Genomic DNA, 22,015 nt, shown 5'->3' on the forward strand with positions numbered 1-22,015 from the left:
AATTGGACACAGTTAAATAGACAGTAACAAGCTATAGCGATATTTTAATTTTAAAATGCCTATAAAATATATTATTGGACTTAGACATATAGTTGTCTTTATTGTTCATCTTACTTTTTTTTTCATAATTTTGTAATAGATATTGGCTAAGTATAAAGATTATGTATCCGCAAAATACCATGCATCACCTGATTACCTGTTCATGAACTTGGAAAAGGGTGGTTTTTTCTCCTCACTAGAAGTCTTTTGGATTTGAAGAGATGATAGTTAAAATTCTGTACATGCTCTGTCTTCCCCTTCTGCAGCAGTGGCAATGAAGAAATTGTTCTGTAAAACACTTTCCAGTATTTAAAAAACTTCTCTTTTGCACTTGATAACTTTTCCTTTCCTATGAAATCCTTTCTCTTTTGCTTGTAAAGCATGATAATGCAAAATTATTCAAGTAATTACAAAACCAACATCTTTATTTTCTAAGTCCTGTCTTACGTTTGTATTTTAGAGGGAATGGGGTACCTTTTTAAATAAAGCTAAGTCAATGGATAAAATTTGTTATGACCTATGTTATGAACTACATTTGAAATATTTCTGGGTAATGCTTTAACCACCATGCTGTTGCACAAAAGGAAAACTAGTACTTCCTCTTCTCAGGTCCTGTTGTATGAATACAGTGATCATTGGGTTTGACGCTGTACATGGTTCTGTAGGTCCTCTTGAGGTAAGCTAAACGCAGCCATACCAGGCTGGGCCACTGGGCCACTTAGGAGTATGGACTGTGGGAATGCCTGCTTTCTGGAAAGGGTTTCTTAATGAGTCAGAAGCCAAACCTTTCAGCCCCCATAAAAGATTGACATGTGTTTGGTTTTGCCCAGGATGAGAACACAAAGCATCTGCTGAGCCTTACTGTTAAGTGGGATGGGATTAGGGTCTGCATTTCTGCACTTGAATGTCTAAATTCCTCCCAGCCCGGGGGAAGTGTCCGAATCTTTCATAGATTTGAGCATTAATATTCCCAAATATCAGTTCCAACTGAAAAATAATCAGGTTCTTCTCCTAGAACCCCCATATTCCATCAGAACCCCCTGAAACCAGTGGCCAAAATTTGTCCATGGAGTACAATACTGACCTGATGAAATTAATTAAAAAAGACAACAGGGATGGATTTCTGACAGCAGTGAGGCAACCCAAAAGCTTGGATCTTGACAGTGGCATCAATCAACCACAAAATAAAAGGAAGTTATCACTTTTTATCACATAGCAAATCTAAAAGAGCACCTGGTAGATTTTCAGAGGAATTTGGAGTTGGCTTAGCTCTTTGCAAATAACCCATTTTTAGTCACTGCAGCTTTTTTTGGGGGGGGGCATAGTACTCTAAATACATTTTCAAAACCTTCATATTCTTTAAGACAACTATATTGGTTCAACCTTTTAAAATTTATTGTTTTCTGTTCTTAGCCAATTGCAGACAGCAAAACTCTAGCAAATCTATTGCCTGTGACTTTGGTTTAGGTTGGTGCTATTTGTTGATGCTCAGACAAGACAGGTAGAAAAATATCCAGCATCATTCATGAATTTTTATGATTCCCATTTAATACTCAGTGTCTTAAATCCAATGGATAAGAAAATGCAAAAATAACTAAAACGAATAGACAAATCACCTGGTCCAATCTCTAAGAATAAACAATGATAAAGTTTGAAAAATATCTTGAAAGTCCACTGAAACACGGCTTTTTACATGCCACTGTGTAAATGGCTTTGCATACTTATGGTAATATAAAATAATAATAGCTTACAAACTACAATTCAGAACTGCACTGTGGCATTATAGGTTGTCATGGTGAATGTTAAAATTCATTCTTTTCACATAACAGTACATACATATCTGAAGAAGAGGAAGTGTTTATTTATACATATTTTTTAACATTTTTCTTAGTAGAGACTGCTCAAAATGATTTTTTTCTTCATTTATTTTTCACCTCAATTGTTTTCTGGGTTTTTTTTGTTTGTTTGGTTGGTTTTTTATGTTGGTTTACACCATTGGTGTTATAACATTCTGAGAAGTTGGGACACAGAGCAAAGCACTATTAAAACCTTTTAGTAAGGTTTCCCTCTCTTATGCCAACTGTGGCTCGTTAGCATTCCCATTTAAAAAAATAATTAAGTGGGTGCCTAAACTTGGGCTTGTAAGGGGGTTCAATTTGAAGATGAATGCTGCAGAGTTTAAAATAAGGCTCAAGACATTTTTCAGATTCATTAGTTTCACCATATTTGAGGTATTCTGTATCAAAGTGCCATAGAAGAGTGCCCAGCAGTAGTGTAATCACAGCCACCTGAGAACGTAAGCATGGAAAAGTCTGTAAATAATGGCAACGCTTTTTATTAGTCCAAATAGTATAGCTGGAAAAGTAGGAAAGATGAAGAAGGGCCTTTACATACAATTCTTTACGATTCTATGGCTTGCCAGTGTTGCAGAATTCCTGCCTCCCTTGAGTGGATACGTAGTGAGAAAACTAAGGTGACTTGGATATCACTTAATGGGATGCAAGCTACTACAGCCCAGGAGCTAATGTTAGCTGAACAATATGTATGAATTCCTGTTACAAACTACATTTCGCTTTTCTTTGCCTATGCAGAAAGTTTCAAACTTTGTACTATAAAATTGTCTTGTAGAACTTATACTACTATGAACGCCATTTAACATTCAATGGTAAGATGCTTTGCAACTGAGGTAATTTGTAGTATCTGTTATAAAGCTACAAATAAAAACAGATTTTAGTATCTTTCCTATTTCTGTTTTGCTGCGAATAAAGTGAATTTTTCCATCTCTAACTTTTGGCAGTGTCTTCTTGCTGCCATCCATAAAGCAAAGACGTGCATAGGACAGCTCCATATTCTCTAACAATAAAGATTACCAAATCATTGCACAGAAGACTGAAGAATAACCCCCAACAACTAACAAGTCGCAATAAATTCTAGCAGGAAGATGAGCTTTGGAAAAATCCCACTTATGCCTTAAGAACTGGGATTATAACTATTTCTACATCATTTGTCTTGAGTTCTAAGAGACCATCCATGTACTGAATCTCAGGGAGAGCACAAGAAACATTATTAAATTGCACGTTGTTGGGGCTTTATATGATATACAGGCAACTTTACAAAAAAATGTTGAATGTAGAGGACTAGAATTTAAGTCTTCTAGGTACTTGACACAGGTCTTCTACCGATGTGCCTTATCATCTATTTAGCACCTTTGAACATGCATGTACCAGTCGTTAAAGTGGCTGTCCTGAAGTCTGCCTAACTCACGGGGTCCTGAGAATTCCATAAATAATATTTGCAAAGTAGATTCCTATCTTAGGATAGCAAGTGCTTGATAGATGAATGTGACTTGAATAGGAAAGGTACCAGAGCACACAAGGCTAAGAATTAGGTGCCCAAATACCTTTAAAAATCTGTCCCCTGCACTATATGTGTACTTAAATTTAGATACTTGCTTATATACTGAGACTGGGACAGTGATGGTTTTGCTAAGTGTGGCAATGTCATTTCCAAAAAAACCAGTCATGCTAAACTGTATAGAAGGAGGGAGTAAGGAACCTCTACTTCATGAACAGCAATTCATTTTTAGTTTCTTACATTGTTCTACTTTTCATTAGACATCCCATTTGATACTAAATCTGAGCTACTTCTAAACAGAAATATTTTCTAAAAGACTGGTTCCAACCACGAAGTTTTTTATCCTGTTTCAGGGCATGAGTTCGGTCTAACTGATCTTCTGCAGTCCTTTTGCCCTATGTTTTTGGACGTCTACCCTATCTTCAAAGAATTATCACTTCAGTTTTGCATACTAATAGCAGATGAATTGATTCATGAACTAAATAAACCATCTTTGACACATAAGAGAGCCAAATCCATCACTCTCTTAAATCTTGAATAAAAAACTAAGTGCATAGCAAATTTCTTCATGGAAAATACTGTAGAAGCTATGTTGTAAGAAAATAATAATGTTTATGCTCAGTGGGTCTTACAGAGCTTGCAGTGACAGCCTCTTTCTGTGCTAGTGGGAAAAGCTTCAGATGATACTATACATTAAGCTTTGAAGACTCCTGGTGGATCATGTTGCTGCTCTGTGACTTATCAGTCAAGAACACAATAGGTCATCATTTTTAAGAAACTGTCATGATGGAAGAAGTTCCCACTTTGGTATTTATTAATGGCTTTTCTTCTGAACATGGAAGCATGCCTATACATTTAATATTCTTTGCTCCAATACGAACTGTTTCACTATTGCTCAGTTCAGACACAAATAAGGGCAGAAGTAAATGTAATCCCAGAGTCCCAAAACCAGGTATCAATTCACTGTAACTAAAACTGGAACACGCTGCAGATCTCATAACTTCCAGTCTGATTACTAGACTATTAGGCACCATTTCCCATTATGTAATTAATTTCATCTTGCTTCATATTTCCCAAACAGTAAAGAGAGAGTAAGAACATTTTTGACAGAGTATTTCACACTTATACATCCTAGAAATTACCACAGGAAAGAATCACACTATGATCAGGACTAGGTTTGGTCTAAGCTCCAGGCATAGCAGATAAAAGGCTGTAGTTGTAATACTTGCTGCTATGCAAGTATGAAAGATTTATTTCATGCCACAATAGTCCTTACCTCTCACTTACACCATGAGCACCATCTCCTGATCATACTGCCTCACCCTTCTCCTATAGCCATGAAATAACACGGTGATATTCTCTTGTTCCCATCATTCTGTGGGAATATACCCTGAGTAATTCCAATTATCATAGAATCATAGAAACATTAAGGTTGGAAAAGACCTCTAAGATCATTGAATCCAATCATCAACCCAATACCACCATGTCCCTAAGCACCACATCTACACGTCTTTTAAATACTTCCAGGGATGGTGACTCAACCACTTCCCTGGGCAGCCTGGTCCAATGTTTAACCACTCTTTCAGTAAAGACATTTTTCCTTACATCCAATCTAAACCTCCCCTGGCGCAACTTGAGGCCATTTCCTCTTGTCCTATCGCTTGTTACTTGGGAGAAGAGACCGACACCCACCTCGCTACAACCTCCTTTCAGGTAGTTGTAGAACACGGTAAGGTCTCCCCTGAGCCTCCATTTCTCCAGGCTAAACAGTCCCAGTTCCCTCAGCCGCTCCTCATTGTTCTTTTGGTTTGGGTTTGGTTTAAATTCTGTTTTAAACCTGGATATTCTCATTACTCGTGAATCATCCAGTGATTTCTGTTTGCTCCTGAATTCTTAGCTTCAGCATATTTTGTGGCAATGAGTTACACTGGTAGTTCACTTTCCTATCTACTTTTTTTAATACCAGCTTTATTGTTCACATGTCTGCAGCTATGCTTGCTCTGGCATCTCTGAAAGTCCTGCAAATTTGGAGTCAAACTCTGAAAATTCTCCCCAGAGCATGAGATTAGGCATCTACAGGTTGGGGACAGAATAAATTATACACAAAAGCATTATATTCTTCTCCTGTACATCATAACGCTACAAGCTTGAGAGAGAAAGTAGCTTATTAATGTAATCTAAAGTCTAAGAGTTTCAAGAGATAGTCCAACCTGGTATCATATTCTATTCCTCTTTTATGCTGAACAAACTGTCTTCTCTGATGTAATGCTGCCAATCTGCCCTTTCCGTTTTCTCTTACAGCCAGACTGATTTTTATGTATCTCATGCCCTTTGGGTCTAAATCTGCTTAGTAGTACTTAGAAGCCAAGTTTCTAGGTGCCTTTGAAATGCTAGAGAAGAGAAAGCCAGACAGATTGTCCAGGGTTCCATTTACCTTGTATCTATTTTAAACGAACATTAAATCAAGGATTTAAAGCACCCTTGTTAATTACTACTTGCTATAGTTAATTATAGGACAAGATGGCAAAATAGCCTACTGAGTCATTTGGATAGACCTTGCAAAGATTTGATCTTCTGCGATGCTATGTCTTGAATTTCAAGTTGAACAGAAAATTCAAATCTATGATCTGCATTAGTTAAACACTGCAGCCTTTGGGTTCAGGGCTAATACCTGTGTACACAGGATAATCATCTCCTGCCTTCTAAGAATTTTGTGAACACTAACTAGTTACTGTTTATATAACTTTTCAAAAATACACAGTGCTATGTGACTGGCAAGTATAATTTGCCAGTTATAGGATAGAAGGCCCAACAGCTACAGTATTACTGTGGGATATGGAAACAGAGAATTTAATTCCCTACTTTTATCACATACTCCCTGTGTGATACAAGGCAAGTTGCCTTGCCTCAGTGATAGCATCTATACTGAACCTGAGCTGCCTGGTCACAGCAATGTCACATGCTCATATACTCTGGAGACTTCATTCCAGGTATCTACCTTGTCCTTGTAAGCAACCAGAATGAGGACTGACTAAAAATCCCACCTTCCCTTGTAAATGGTAAATCAGTCCCTTCTAAGAATAATTTTGGGCTTTCTTGCATGCATGATATTAGCCCTGTGATGTCACTGCAAAGGTAGACAAGAAATATGAAAATGGCCAGACACATGCTGCTGGGGTGGATCTTCTGTCACTGCAGATAACAGTGCCTTTGGATGCACTTTACAATGCAGAAGGTACTAGAGATTTTCCTACTGTGTGCAGCAGCTGGCTTACACTAAACCTGGCCCTTGCATCACTCCTTGTGGTGAATAACGTGGTCAATTGGTGAATCTGCTTTCAAAAAACAGTGTACACAGGGCCCATGTTTTCCAGTTCTCTTTCTGTAAAACAAAGGCAGATTATAATCAATAATGCCTAACAGAGGTGTTATGGAGATGAACATATTTCGAAAATGGCTCAGATACTATTTTAGATGGGGACTATAAGTATATATTACTGATTGTAATTGCATCAGTTCCATGTAGTATATTACATAAAATATACTAAAGGCATGATAATTCTTTATTATTTTTAGTACTAATAAAAAATAACTATAGACAGTTACAATGTGTTATCTGTAAATATACATCTTTGTATAATGATCCAAGAGGAAATTTAGTACTTCTGAAATGCATCCAGATGGTGTCATCTGTAAAGCATTCAGATAATAATCCTTACAGTTGTTAGAATCAGATCTCCAATTTCTGTATGTATATTCTCCAGTACTTACAACCCTAAAAACATAGACACCAAAATCATAATCTTGATTACAAAAAGAATATAATAAACTTTTTCAATTCACTTGGACAGCTGGGGTCCAGGTGGGTTCATCCATGAATGGTTTTCTATATGCAGAACCATTAGGTCTTAGAGTAATAAAAGATGAATCACTGATGATTTAATGAACTGGAGACAGGAGAGGATGGCTACAAGGTCTTCATTAAGTTGGTGAGGGGCATCTGGCTGATCAGATAATACACCCACAAAAAACAAAGTTTGCAAGGCCCTGTTCTTTTGCAAATACTTAGTTTATCAATGTTAACCTTACATAGGGGCCTATTACTAATCACATTAGTTCGACTGACTGTGAATTAGCCACACATTTTTGGCTAAGGGAATGGTAATGCACTGTGCTGAGTATGGTTGCTCTATTATCCAAGGATTAATTGCCTGATTAGAGACCACTGAAATGAGAAAAAAAAAAATCCTTTTGGTTCGCTTGGGATTTGGATTAAATACTAACAAAATATGTATTGAGGAAATCGGTTATATGTGATTTTGTTCTGGTCCATAATTAAATTGAATTTTATATTTCTTCCTCTGTAGATCACTGCTGATATTTTATAGCAGGATACCAAAGAACTACTTTTATTCTATGTTTTTTAGAGCAGAGCTCATTTTGCGGCACATGACACATGAAGAAAGAGCTGGACTACGTAAAGGCAATCAAATATAACCACAACACAGGAATTTCCAGTTGTCTAGGGATAGTTTTTTTCCTTTAATCTAAAAGAAGTGACAAACATTATGAGCCTTATAATGAAGATGAAAACATAACGACCCCCAGTATAAAACCAAGTTGCTTTTCAATTACATTAAAGCTCACTATAAATTCATCTCTTTTACAACATGTTTTACAGAAATCAAAAAGCTTAATAAGAAAGTTTTACGGGACCATGATGATGGCACAGTGTTCTGATTCTGAATCACATCCTTTTCTTTAATGAATCAAATACAGAGTGGAAAATACAAAGTAAAATACCAAGAAAAAATTAAGGCATACAACAAATAAGTTCACCAAAGTACTAAATGGGAGTAAAACGAATCAAACCTTTAAATGTCATCTTATTAAGTAGATGAATGCTATGCAACAACTGCCTTAACCAAAAAGAGTAGAGAAAATATCAGAAAGAGCAAGCATGGAGATCTCAGTATTTCAAAAGTTTGCCCTTTGTACCTTTTACACTGCAAACGTGAGGGATGAAGGGGCAACACTCAAAGGCTAAGAACACGGTCTCTCAGCACAAAAAGAGCAAAGGGATAAAGAGAATGCAAAAGATGACAGCACTTGGATAAAAGCCAGTCATATAAAGATATCAGCACAGAATAATAGAAGAGACTGGCAGACATCCCAAATCAATTAAGGAAGATTACTACAGCACAGGCCAATATACTTGCCTTCAGAAAGCCTAAGATGTGGATAACAAAGTTTGACAATAGCTACAAAAAAAGAAAGAAAATGTGAATTTGGGGAAGTAGGAGGAAAATGAAGGCAATGTTAATTATAAATCAAAGCAAGGCACAAATGTATTGTGATTTCACTCTATTTGACACGTCTATATGACCTGCACAGGGTCTCAAATTACTGTTTATAGACTGTACCTAAGACAGTAATTCAACAGGTGTGGAACATATTGAGACACCTCATCCTGCAACCATGTAGACTGTCACTCGAGGTTCAGTACTCCTGAAAAGATACATATTGGTGTAAGCTCCCAAGAGCTTAATCTACTCAAACTGTGAGATATTCTTACCAAACCAGGCATGTCTAACATGATGGACTTCCATTTTTTAAATGAATAATGTTTAATGGAGACTAACAAAAAACTACAAACAAACTCCTGCTCATAAATCAGTTCTGGCAGTAAATAAGCCCAAGGCCATTTCCATCATTCTATCAGGAAGGGAAAAATTATCACCTTGGGTATCTTAAAACTCGGGATGAAGGTAAAGCAACCCATAAATGCTGTGCACGGTAGTTCAACATACGTTAATAATCAGTTACTTGGGCTACAGCTAATAATTACTTACTTGGACTACAGCTGATGACTGGCAATCGCATTGAGACTGTACCTGAAAATACACATCAATTGACAGGAAGTAAAGCTATTAAAATAATCTACTGTTCAACTTTTATGAATAACAAACTAACATTCCTGATTCAGTTCTTTAAACCATAGCTACTTCCACTGCAATTATGGACTGAATTCCAAGCTAAGAAAGCACAACTTCCTGGATTTAAATTTTTTCTTTGTATTTCTCAAATATCTAGTAAAAGAGTAATGCTTCTCATTTTTCATCTAAATCTCTGTTAACACTATTTAAAGTGTAACAGACTTAGACGGGAATTGTCAGGCAAACAGAAATTGTGCCTTACACTTCATTTGCCTTTTCTTCTGTGCCTTCTGCAACAGAATTTAGAAGAATGCATTATTACTCCTTCTGTAGAGAGTTATTATCCTTATTTTGTTTATGAAAACACTAAGAAAATATGATACAAAAACGGTCAGACTAAATCATAGATTGGCTACCTGCCTCACAGTCACAGAGCTAGGTTACTGGAACTGAGTTCCTTTTCATCACTGACTAGATCCGATGATGAACGTAAAATAGGGTCTCTCTCTTCTACAAATATATTAGAAGACTCTGTGTGTGTGTGTGTGTGTGCAGGTGCTGTAGTTAGTAATAGCAAATTACTATTACTAACAAATAGTAAATAACCAGTACTGTGTGGACAGGTAGAAGTGTCAGCTGTAAGAATACAGTCAAGATAAGCACATAACTTCCAATACAGAATCTTACACAAACACCGTTTTCAATTAAATAAATTCCTTCTCTGTTAAAACTGTGAGGTTTGACGAGAAAACATTGTTCGAATGCTTTTGTAAAGTCTGCAGTAAACCTCTTTTATCTCTTTTTATCCAAGAAAGACCCCAACCATTTTGCCCTCTACAAATTGTTCTTTTCAGACTTCAGTGACTCAGCTGATTTTGTTCCAGATTAGCTTACTGTGACAACTGACTGAAGACCAGAGCAGCAGATTCTGTAGTCCTAAAGTTTTAAGCAAGGATATTTCTTTCATAGGTAAATATTTGTAGGTTTCTTTATTGGAGTTTTTGCTTGCTGTCTTAGATTTGCACCACCACCATGAAGTGTGCAGTCTAAAACAGCTGTCTGTGTATAGCAGTCACTGTGTGGTATGTCACTTTTCGTCCAGGCAGATTTGCACAGGGTAAATTCAGATGTCAGATTGCTAAATACAATTCCTTCCCACCTCCACTGACTTTTGATATAGGGCAGCTGCCAGTATAGCCATACAAATAGCAGATCTCTCCAAAACATCTTTCTAACAGTGAGTAGTCCCACAGTCCTTATTTAAACTGAGGGTGGGGAATGTAGTAACGCAAATATGCCCAATCGTGCTGAATTGGTCAGTGTTAATGAAATGACTAAAAAGTTCATGGTCCATTTCTCCTCTCCCTGTCCAAGTAAATCTGCAACTGCAATAGACATACAATTGTAATGCCTGGATATCTACTGTGGCTGCAGATGATGCACTCTTCCAAAAATCAGGTTTCCAAAATTAGTAGGCAATTTTGGAAATACAGGTCTAAATCAGTTTTCTGGTGTCCTGCAGTAAACTAAATCAAGTCAGGCTTAGAATTCATGTCTCCAAAGCCCTTTTCCAATATGTTAGATGTTAATGCCCTGCCTAGGAAGGTCACCAAATTCCCATACACTCTTTAGTGGGTTCATAATGGCTAATAAGAAGCTCACATGATCTACCCCTGCTTAATGAAAGTTTCCATTGTGATACAGCCAGAATGAGCCTACAGCAGAGCCTCTAATTCCTGATCCTGCTGACTTCCACCATCCAAGGCAGCTTCTAGGCAAGCAAAGTGCAGATGAAAGGAAGTTAGGAAGGAAAGGCAATGGTAGCTAATGCTGTTTGGTGAGATTGAAAGACTTCTTGTTACTCACACAATATCCCCAAGACTTACACCAGGAGGACACATGAAAGATGCCTTTTAAGTTTAACATAAACTGTGTCTGAGGAACTGTGAATCAAGCAGTACAATCACCTCCTGCCAGACGCTGCAATCCCTGAGATGTTTTAAGTGACAATATCGCACAATCAGCTTTAAGTGCTTTGTCAAGGTCCTTTTCCTTTTACACAAGTCTGTAACATCAGCATGCAAAGTCATTGCCCTACATGCAATAGTACAGTGCACCTTTGCCAGGAAGAATCAGAGAGAAAATTTTGTTAGACATTTTAGCCTAATGAGTTAAACACTGACTTGGACTGCCATTTGTTACCTGATGGTTTTGTGCGATGTGACATTGGACAAATAGTTTTAACCAATGTTGTCCCTACCTCTACAGTGTGAATGTTAACAAACACCTAGCTAGCTTCCAGAGAAAGGCTCTGATGATTGGGCCATTTGTGTAAAAACTTTTGAAAATGCAATGTCCTTACTAATTCCAGAGGAATGCTGAACAACGGACTAGAGCTGAGACGTGCACAGGCTTACAGGGCTGTCATGCAAACTCTGTTGCCTGCCACAGAACCGAGAAAGGCTGGAAGTTTCTCAGGCAGAGCTGGTAAAACCACCTATTATTAATTTGCCCTCCTTTCTTACTATAAGACTCTCTTTTCAAACTTTAACTGAACTGAAATGCAACATTCCAAGTGTCTGCCTCAGGTTGATGTCTTTTCATTGCCAGAGAATAACTATTATACTGCTATTAAGATTGTCATGCCAAGCTTTCAAAAGGCATTCTGTGCAACCTTAATTTGGTCCCTTGTGCATATCTATTACGAAGCCAACTAACAAATAACATGATCGGCAACTATTTTTTCTTATAGAGTCTCTGCCTTATTCAGTGCCCAAAATGGAAGTCATCACAGAAGGCAGGATTCACCTACCCTGCCTTCAGACATCTGCAACCCTGATGTCTACATCTGAACTAGTCACTTTGGGCTTCCCTTAGTGTCACTGAAAAACGAAACAGGTACTTCCAGGGTGCAACTCAGCTTATTCTTAGATAGACATCTAAAACACATGAACTGTGTTCAAAAACAGTTGATTTTTGTCTATGTTACAGACATATCTATGGTTAGATGCAGGGTTTTATTTGGCAGAATATATACCAGGCATTTGATTTGGGTGCTACAGTGTATAGTGAAGTACGTCATCATCCCCTTTCTCAAATGGGATTGGGGTGCAGAAAGATTAAGGTAGATAGTTTCCACTAGTTTTAGATACTAAGATTTATAATGCTTGGCATTATATAGCACTACACATAATCAAGAAGCCACTTCTGTTAACTTCAAATATAGTTACGCATGCTCTGCACTTCTTCAATTCAGACCCTACTGTCTCCAGCTGGGCATCCAGAAAATGAGAAACATAGCACTAGAGACCAGCTATGATAAATAAATCTATGATAAGTAAATCTGGTTTACATCATCTCTGTAGCAACACAAACAGGCAGGTGTAGAAACCCTTTCATGGCACTCAGCTGCCTTAGGGATTCAGTTTTCTTTTCCATCCACCTCCTGCCCCACTCACTTCATAACTTTCAACTCTGCAACAAATGAAGGTTCTACAGACTATCTCCCTTTGTACTGTAAAATTATGATTCATCTCCATTACGTGTACTGAATCCTCTGAAAAAAAGTAATTTGCACACCTAATAATAAAAGCATATGTCCTACAAATGCAAAAGGAGGCTGAATTAAGATTCACAAAGCATTTTATTTCTGAAATTTTCCAACTCCTGATTGCTGTGATTGTTCAGGCTGAAATTCATCTGCCCTAAGTTATGTTTTCTTAAGTTAGACATCTAAGTCTGTGCTAATCACCCATAGCTGTCTTACAGTCACTGGGGAAAAAGAAAGCCATTGCGGGGTAGGGAAGGGCAAGGGGAAGTCAACACTTTCTAAGATAATTATGAAAATGGCATGTTAGATTAAGCACTCGCTGGTGGCACCTGTTTCTCTCACAAACTGTAAAGGGAGCCTATGGTGTCTACAACAGATTTAGCCTTCTAAGTTTTGTTTACCCTTCTAAGTTTTGTTTTCTATGTCTGTGTTTAGACCAGATTATTCTTACACTTGTTAATACAGTAGATCAGTACTTTAAAATGCCCACAGTGACTGTAGGTGTGCACAAACCTTTCTTTTGTTTGTCTTTTTTCAGTGCATGTTTTTATCTTGTTCTGCTGTTCCAGAGGCCTCTGGAGAGGCCTTGGTATTTAATTTAGAAAGTACTTCCAAATGAAAATGGAGCTAGATAAATGACAAAATATATTTTACTGTACATGCTACTTCCTAGGAATGCATTGAATTAGTATGCTTTGTTGGGTTCTCCCCCAGGAGACTGATTTAGTCTAATGATAGTGCAAGGTCATTAGCACAGTATCAGCATAAATTCTGCTTAACCAATGCCAGGTGGTTAACTAGTTTATGTTAATGTGTTGTGTGCATAAAACTGTGAACTCAACTCCTCTGTATGACAACGTGATCTGAAGAAAGAGTTGGGCAGCCTGAATGTATTCCCACTAATTTGGAACCAGAGATAAATCATTCTCACTGCTGCCCCTAAGATAAGCTGAAGGCTCTCATACATTGCCATCTAAAGCAGATTGAAAAGAATTTTTTCTTAACAAGCTGATTTACAAACCACATATATTTAAAAGAAACAAATTAATATATGCTTAATGTGCTTTCTCCAATACTTGCAAGTCAACTCCATTTGAAAATCTGGTTGCTTATATATTGTACTCTCTTGTACATGGGTTCTATTTTTGGTATCATATAAAATTACCTTCCCCGAAAAAAATGAACTGTAAGCACAGAGTACATTTTAAGATATCCAAGGCTGAGTGTATGGTCTTGTGCCTGGGTCAGGGCAATCCCCAGTATCAGTACAGACTGGAAGGGTGAATGGATTGAGAGCAGCCCTGTGGAGAAGGACTTGGGGGTACTGGTGGATGAAAAATTGGACATGAGCCAGCAATGTGCGCTCGCAGCCCAGAAAGCCAATCGTACCCTGGGCTGTATCAAAAGAATTGTGGCCAGCGGGTCGAGGGAGGTGATTCTGCCCCTCTACTCCGCTCTCATGAGACCCCACTTGGAGTACTGCATCCAGCTCTGGGGCCTACAGTACAAGAAAGACATGGACCTGTTGGAGCAGGTCCAGAGGAAGGCCAAAAAAATGGTCAGAGGGCTGGAACACCTCTCCTATGAGGAAAGGCTGAGAGAGTTGGGGTTGCTCAGCCCGGAGAAGAGAAGGCTCCGGGGAGACCTTATTGTGGCCTTTCAAGATACAGAGGGAGCTTATAAGAAAGGCAGAGAGAGACTTTTCACCAGGGCCTGTAGTGACAGAACAAGGGACAATGGTTTTAAACTGAAAGAGGGTAGGTTTGGATTGGATGCAAGGAAGAAATTTTTTATGCTGAGGGTAGTGTACACTGGAACAGGTTGCCCAGAGAAGTTGTGGATGCCCCATCATTGGAAGTGTTCAAGGTCAGGCTGGACAGGGCTTTGAGCAACCTGATCTAGTGGAAGGTGTCCTTCCTATGGCAGCGGGGTTGGACTAAGTGATCTTTGAAGATCCCTTCCAACCCAAACCATTGTATGATTCTATGATACAAGCTCCAGGAGGCAGAGTTTTGAGCTTCAGAGTTTTGCATTTCTGACCATTAGGTTCTGGATTTGTCCATTTAATGGTGTCCAGTTATTGATTCTGAAATGACTGAAAAGGACTCATTTTGCTATATCTGTGAAATATAGGCATGTCAAGAGGAAGTATGACAAGTTTGCTTTCCAAGCACAAAACCATGCACAGTACTAAGACAGTCACCAGTGGAAAAGTGGTTCTCCATTGTGCGTTGTACATTTCTTACTGCAAGCCAGACATTTCCCTATTTGTAAAATGGTGTTGGAAAATTCTTGAGTGGGAAAGAAGAACAGAAAAAAACGAGGCTGAGGTTTTTGGACAATCTGATTTAGTAAATATCTCCATTGCACATGTGCACTCAGACCTCAAAGAGGAATGAGATTACCCATGAAGGAAAGAAAACAAAAAGCCCAGAGTCATGGCTCAGCAGTTTTGAAACACTGTCGACAAGATGAGTACGTGGTGTTCTGTAAAACTGAAGACAAAGGATGAAAGCCAAGCTGTAACTCAGGAGGACGTAAGTCAGGAGGACAAGGAAAAATTTTATATAACTAGAAGGTTCAGTCCTTATAAAATCCTGAAAATATTACAATAAACTTCTGATGATCTAGATGGCTGAATAGAGGACTTTGTATAGGGGACACGTGTATGATGGCCACTGAGAACTTAAACTCTTGGGAAATTGAGGGGGAATCTTTAATCAACAAAGGAAGACATTTGATCTCTTACGTATCTTCTCAACTGAGCACAAACCGCAAAACAGCAGATGACAAGAAGTTCATGTGCCATCTTGGTGGTGCCAAGACACAAGTTACTGCTCTGAGGGTTCAGCATCGAGGTGCATTTCAGTCTTTACAACATTGCTCAGATGTTCACTAATTTACAGAATTTGAGTGTTCTCATGCTGAAAATGTGCTGGAGAAGGAAAATGCTCAAGTCAAGAGAAGGAAAATGCTTCCTGTCCCAGAGAAGAGAACACAGAATAGTCCAGAGGGAATGTCTGGGCAGGGTAACACACAGAGGAACCTACACTGTACTATTCTCTGTCTTACTAAAACTGGATGCTTTATTTCTTAAGTAATCTCTACAATGTGCAGACAGAAAACATGAGACATTTCAGTCTGAAACCTCTGATCCTAGAGATCTCAGGCTACCAGTAATAAAACATTCCTAGAATTTCTCTAAAATTCTAGGTGACAGTTTTCTAACTCAAATATATTATATCCAAGGCAAACAAAATCTGACCTCATTTTGACAGGTGCAAAGGAGTTGATCACAGAAATGCCAAGAGTGGTTGGGTAGAAGTTACTGAGGCTTGAGGACAGCTGTTTTGCAAAGTCCAGAGCAGTAGGTTCAGATTACTTGTATCCAAATATTTTGAAAGACCAAGCAGAGGATCGTGATAAACCGTTACTGTTCATACACAGTTCAAGATCCAGAGGGGAAAAAATACCAAATCTTTGAAAATAGTCTTTAAGCACTTGAATTACTTAACATTGATGGCAGGGGATTCTCTGTCTCCAGATACTGTAAAATTCAGTTTCCTCCCATTTTAAGATCAAGTTTTGATCTTTTTTCCTAAAAGATACCGTGCTAACTCTTGAGAAATCAAAGCAGGAGGTCAGACAGCAAAACACTGGCTTATTTATGCAAGAAGTCAAACTATATCATGTCAGAAAGGTCTCTTCTATCCTTTAAATCTATGAATGTGGGAACTGGGATACAGAAGAAATGTAGTCTTTTTGAAGGTATTATTTTCTTATTAAGAAAAACTTAGGAGAAAGCATAGCCCATTATTTTTAAACCTGAATTTAAATCTAAATACTGGTTCTAGTGATAGCAATGGGGGAAAAAAATCCTACTTACCGTCAGGAGGGCAACATTTCTTCCTTCATTGTGCTTTATACTTATTTTTTGAAAGCATGACTCTGAATATTGCATGCACACTATATGTCAATTGGCCCTGTCACTAAGTACCAGTGGGAGAGTCTGAGTGATACAGCGGTTTCTCAAAATGTTCAGCTTGGGACATCCTTTTCTTCTCCCTCCCTATCAGCATGTCAGTGGTGCAGTATTTGTCTAGAACACTTGCAGTGAAGAACTAGCCAAAAGTTACATACAGCCAGCAAAAGTCATTTAAGAGTTGGGAAGTGAAGCAGGTATACGTTGAAAGGGAGAAGGGCACAGCATTCTGTAGCAGTGCAGACACAGGAGGAAAAACCGAAAGACTGGATAAATCAAAGCTGCCTGCAGCTGTTCTCAAGAATGGGCCAGGCAAGCGAGCATGCACAGCTGGCTGCTGGAGGAGGACAAACAGCAGCACCAGTTGCAGGTCTGTGGCCCAGATGTAATGTTCAGAGTGTTTTAACATGAGTTCCCATGAATCAATGCCAAGTTTGTAGTGATACCAGGCAGCAGTGCTTGGGCTTGTGTTTGATAATCTCAACACCTCAAGTGATCAGTTTCACTGGGGATTTTCTCTGTATGATGTTGAATTGCCGCCTGTAGCTCAGATGATAGTAAATCTGGGCCATGGATCACTGTGCTGCACTTCTCTTCTTGGTGTCTTGGTGCCTGTGGGGTATTGTGATTATCTTGGCAACACATGATTCTGCCCCTATTTTCTGATTCCAGGCATATAATGGCTTTGGTCTACCTTTTCCTTACATTCTTTTCGTCTGCCATCATGGTTACGTTCATTTACTTAAGACACACATTTTAGCAATTGTGAGATGTTTCTCCATCCCACTCTATGCACCTCTGCTTATTCTCAAGTCATTCACAGATTATAAACTGGGGGATGGGGTCATTGCCATCACTTGCCTGTCCTGTATAACAGAAATCACAGTCCTGGCCTGAATTAATCCCTGGAGGTAGTTTTTTTTTAGTTGTCATTTTCCAATAAACTGCAGAACCACTTAGAAATTTCATCTGTGGCTTGTAGTACGGTACATATGAACATGCTTTTCTCTGTCACCTTTACAGACCTTTTAGAAGTGATCAATAGAGCCCACGAGGTCCTAAGTACAGCTTGAAACCACTTGACTGGTTTTAGGAAAACATCAAATCTTGCCTTTCAAATTTTCAGTGATGAAGAATATACAACTTTGATACTTCCATGGCTTTCCACACTGAAAAGTATGCCTTTTATTTCTAATCTTAATTTGTCTAACTCCAACTTTCACCTTGATATGTCATTGTCCACTAGTCAGAACAGCCTTCTAGAATCAATATCCTACCTCCGGGAGGTAGCTGTGACCCCTCTTGAGTTTCTCCTTGACAAGCTAAATGACTCGCGGTTTTTAAGCTTTACCTGAATGGCATGTCTCTCAACCTCTAACCAATCCTGTGGTTTTCCTCTCAGTGTTTTTCACTTTATCATGGTCCTTTTTTAGACTATATTCACAGGAACTTGATGCAGCAGTCTAATAATAACAGAAGAAAGCATAATGCCCCTTCTCTGATTGACGTTCCCCTCTATAAATAAATACCCAAGGACCCCAGTGATAATGCACAAAGATCTTGGGCTTTGCTACTTAATCACCATATTTCCAATGTTCTAAGGGGTGGACACACAGCACATCCATGCTCCATGGACAAACTGTATGACACTGGAGGACCTCCCAGCCAACAAATGATAACAGAGAAGGCTACAGCCCACTGACTTCCTTGGTAATCCACCCCCATAATTTTTTCTGCATCAGTGCTTTCTAGGATTAACTACTTTATCCAGTAACTATAAATGTATTTGTTCCCTATGCTCTCTCCATAGTCAGTGGAGAGAAACTGGACCTTCCAGAAAACAATTTATCCCATCCCAGCACAACTGCCTAAAATTGCTGGGCTAGAGTGCCCTCTGATGGGTATCCAATTCTCTCCATGAACAATGAGAACCCATGTGACTGGCTTACTCCAGGCACTTTCAGAAGACTAAAATGAGGGAAGATGGATGCCACAGGCACTGGGTAATGCTGTCATTGGCTATTTTAGAGCAGAAGCTATGCCAGGGTTCAGCTTTACAGTTCTACCCAGTACCTACACGTCTATCTCCATATAATACCATTACTATAAATCAGCCTATTAGTCCCCCAAGGTTTTTGTAATCTGCAAATGTCATGAGTAATGACTGCCTTTTTCCCAGGTCATTGATGGAAATGCAAATCAATGCAGAAGCAAAAATTAGCCTAAGTGGGGCTCTCTCACAAGGAATCCATTTAATAATATTTCCCTTTTTATTAAACATTTTTAAACTTGTCATTTAACGAGTTTTGAAAACATTTACTATGCATGACTTTCATGTCATACAATTCAAATTGTGTGGTACCAAGTCAAATGCCTTATGAAAGCTGTAATTTGATGCTATTCTGTTTGTCAACCAGATTTCCAAGTTAGCATGATAAGATTTTCCAGGTTGATTAGCATTAATTATATTATTTTCCTTTTAATTTATATTAATTGAGTCTCATATCAACTGTTACATTATTTTATCAAGATCTCAGTCAGGCTGACAGATTTGTAATTACCTAGGTCATCACACTTTTACATCAATATGACCTTGTCCTTTTATGCAGTAACCATGATTTGCTGTAGGTCTTCATATAGAAATCACCTGATGCTTTAAATTATCCCAAACCCTTAGAATACAGATTAGTCAATGTACTAGAATGTTCTCCAGAAAGTGAAGATCCAGTGATCTGCTCATAAAACTTTCTTAGCATAATCCAAACTTCTCACCCTTTGACATGGGGTTCTATGACACCTTATTATAAAGATACTATTTTGTTTTGTAGTGGGTTTAGTGCTTTTTAAAGTGAATTCAGAAGCTGTAGGAACAGCCATTGAAATGCAGGCTTTTTTACAAAGGTCTACCAATGCATGCCAGTCTTGCTGCTCTATCCCCAAATCTTTCTGCACGCCTGTACATCAAATTGAAAAATTTGGGATTTTTTGATACTGGGACTAAAATAAGTATCTGATAATTGACAGAGCTAGGCCTCTGTTTGGAACCCCACAGTAATATTCCCTGGCTGTTTTCTGACCTCAGAAAAAGACTCGTCCCTTCTGCTACAAAAATATTTTTGGCTTTAGAAAGAAGATGGCAGCATCCCATGCTTTGCACAGGGAGGAACAGAAATGTACCGTGAACATATGACAGGAGTTACACACAGTTTCTCTTGATATATATCAAAGCCATTGGTGGTGGAATCCACTTGCCTGTTTGCATCACTGTCTAATTTATGAGGCCCCTTGCTGTTTTGCTTGAGAGTTCTCTAAGCAACAAGTACCTCTGCTGCAGAAACAGGAATTTCATCTTATGCGCCACAGCAGTATGTACTCTTTATAAAAGAAAAAAAAAAAAAGCCGAGAAAACCTCAGTTCTGTGCCCTGGTCAGCTTGAGGAAGTTTAAACTTATAGTCTGTATCAAGCCAGGGAACACATCAGCCAAACAGCTGTGGAGTGTTTTAGGCGAAAGCCTGTGCCACTCTTGTGTCAAAGCTGGACCTGTGCAGCCAGAGAGGTATAAGGCCAGAAAGACACCAGATGACTCTAGCTCCATACCCAGCTCTTGAGAAGACATATGCATTTTATATGAGAAAATTTATATGGGTAAAGCTGGGTACCAAAAGAAGAACAGCCTTGGAAACAGTGCCCTTTCTTGACTGAATTATATAACTGCTCAGATACTGTCAAAACGCCTTTTGTCTGCCTTCTGGGTGGAAGATAATCTGTCCTTCCTTCCCTTCCTCCTCCGCCACCTTAAAATGGCCACTTGCACAGGGAAGCAATTACGGGTTCTAGCTCCCTGAGTCTAAGAGAGAACGAGGGCCTGAGGGCACTGAGAAAGGAAAGACTTCACCAAGGAGCTGTGGTAAAGGTCAGGGTGTTGACCATCTGCTTTTAACTTAAAAGGTACCTGCACTCAGAAGAGAGCTAAGTAGCTGGGATCCTATTGATGCTTTCTGCCAGTTCCTTGTAACGTAATTGGAAAGAGGCAGACACATTGACTGGATGAACAGAAGACATCTTCAGAGCTCCCCCTATCTTCATTTACTGCATGTCCTCTATTTGACTTTCTGCTTCTATTAGGATGATTGGATTGGCCACTGTCCCGCTGTTTGCCCAGGTTCTGCCCTGAAATGGGCACCTAAAATGTAGGCACATCTGCTCACAAATGAAGCACTGTTGGAGCCTTTCCATTGTCTACCACATGGGAGCAGGATTAGGTTCACTGTCAGTTTTGGGGAACACGAAAGGGATAAAGAACCATGAATTATGCATAACAGAATTGCACCCTACTGGTTCCTTAAGACATTCAAGATGTTTCAGTCCCATTGTCATCCTAACATGCTCTTGGAGAAAATGTTTCATACAGGCAGAGGCAGTCCTCTGAGTGCAGCAGGATTCATCTGATATTCCTGATACACCACCGTATCAACATTCTTCTACTAGCGAGGTGTTGCTTCATGTTGTTAAAGGTCTGGCAGCATGTTACAATTTGGTAGAGTGGCTAAGACCATACGAAATGCCTTAAGAAATAAACTGAGTAGGTAAAGATTTATTAGAGAACTCTTAAAACCTGATTGCTTTTTCTATGCCTTCACTTGATTATTTTCATTGCAGCTAATGGAAGGAAAAAAAAGAGTATTAAAACAGCAATCTGGTCACAATCCTTACATACCTTTGGTTTAGACCTAAACTCTTCCAGGCAATAATACAATCTTTCAATACCAGATCCAATTTAATGAGGGTCTAAATTAGTAGGAATTAACTTTTTATGAAAAGCTTTGGACAGTGCTTGGCATGACGGAAGAGCCCATACATTTCTCCCAGGGACAACTGCGGGTTTTCTTCAGCCAATGTGTTTTCATCAGTTATTCCACTAAGTCTCCTCACCTGCCCTGGTGCAACTCAGTGGTTTGAGTCATTCCAGCCCAAGGGATAACCTTTACGTGGCCACTGCGGGCCCGAGGGTGACGGGACACTGGGGTGCGTGGCCTCTTTGCTGGCGGGGAGCCCCTGGCACACGGCTCCCACCGGGCCCACCCGCCGGAGCCCCGCGGTCCCGAGAGGGCAGGTTCACGCCGCAGCGGGGCCAGCCCCCCTCGCACCGCCCC

Source organism: Aptenodytes forsteri, unplaced genomic scaffold (genome assembly GCF_000699145.1).
Source record: "Aptenodytes forsteri isolate BGI_AS27 unplaced genomic scaffold, ASM69914v1 Scaffold352, whole genome shotgun sequence".
NCBI lineage: Eukaryota > Metazoa > Chordata > Aves > Sphenisciformes > Spheniscidae > Aptenodytes > Aptenodytes forsteri.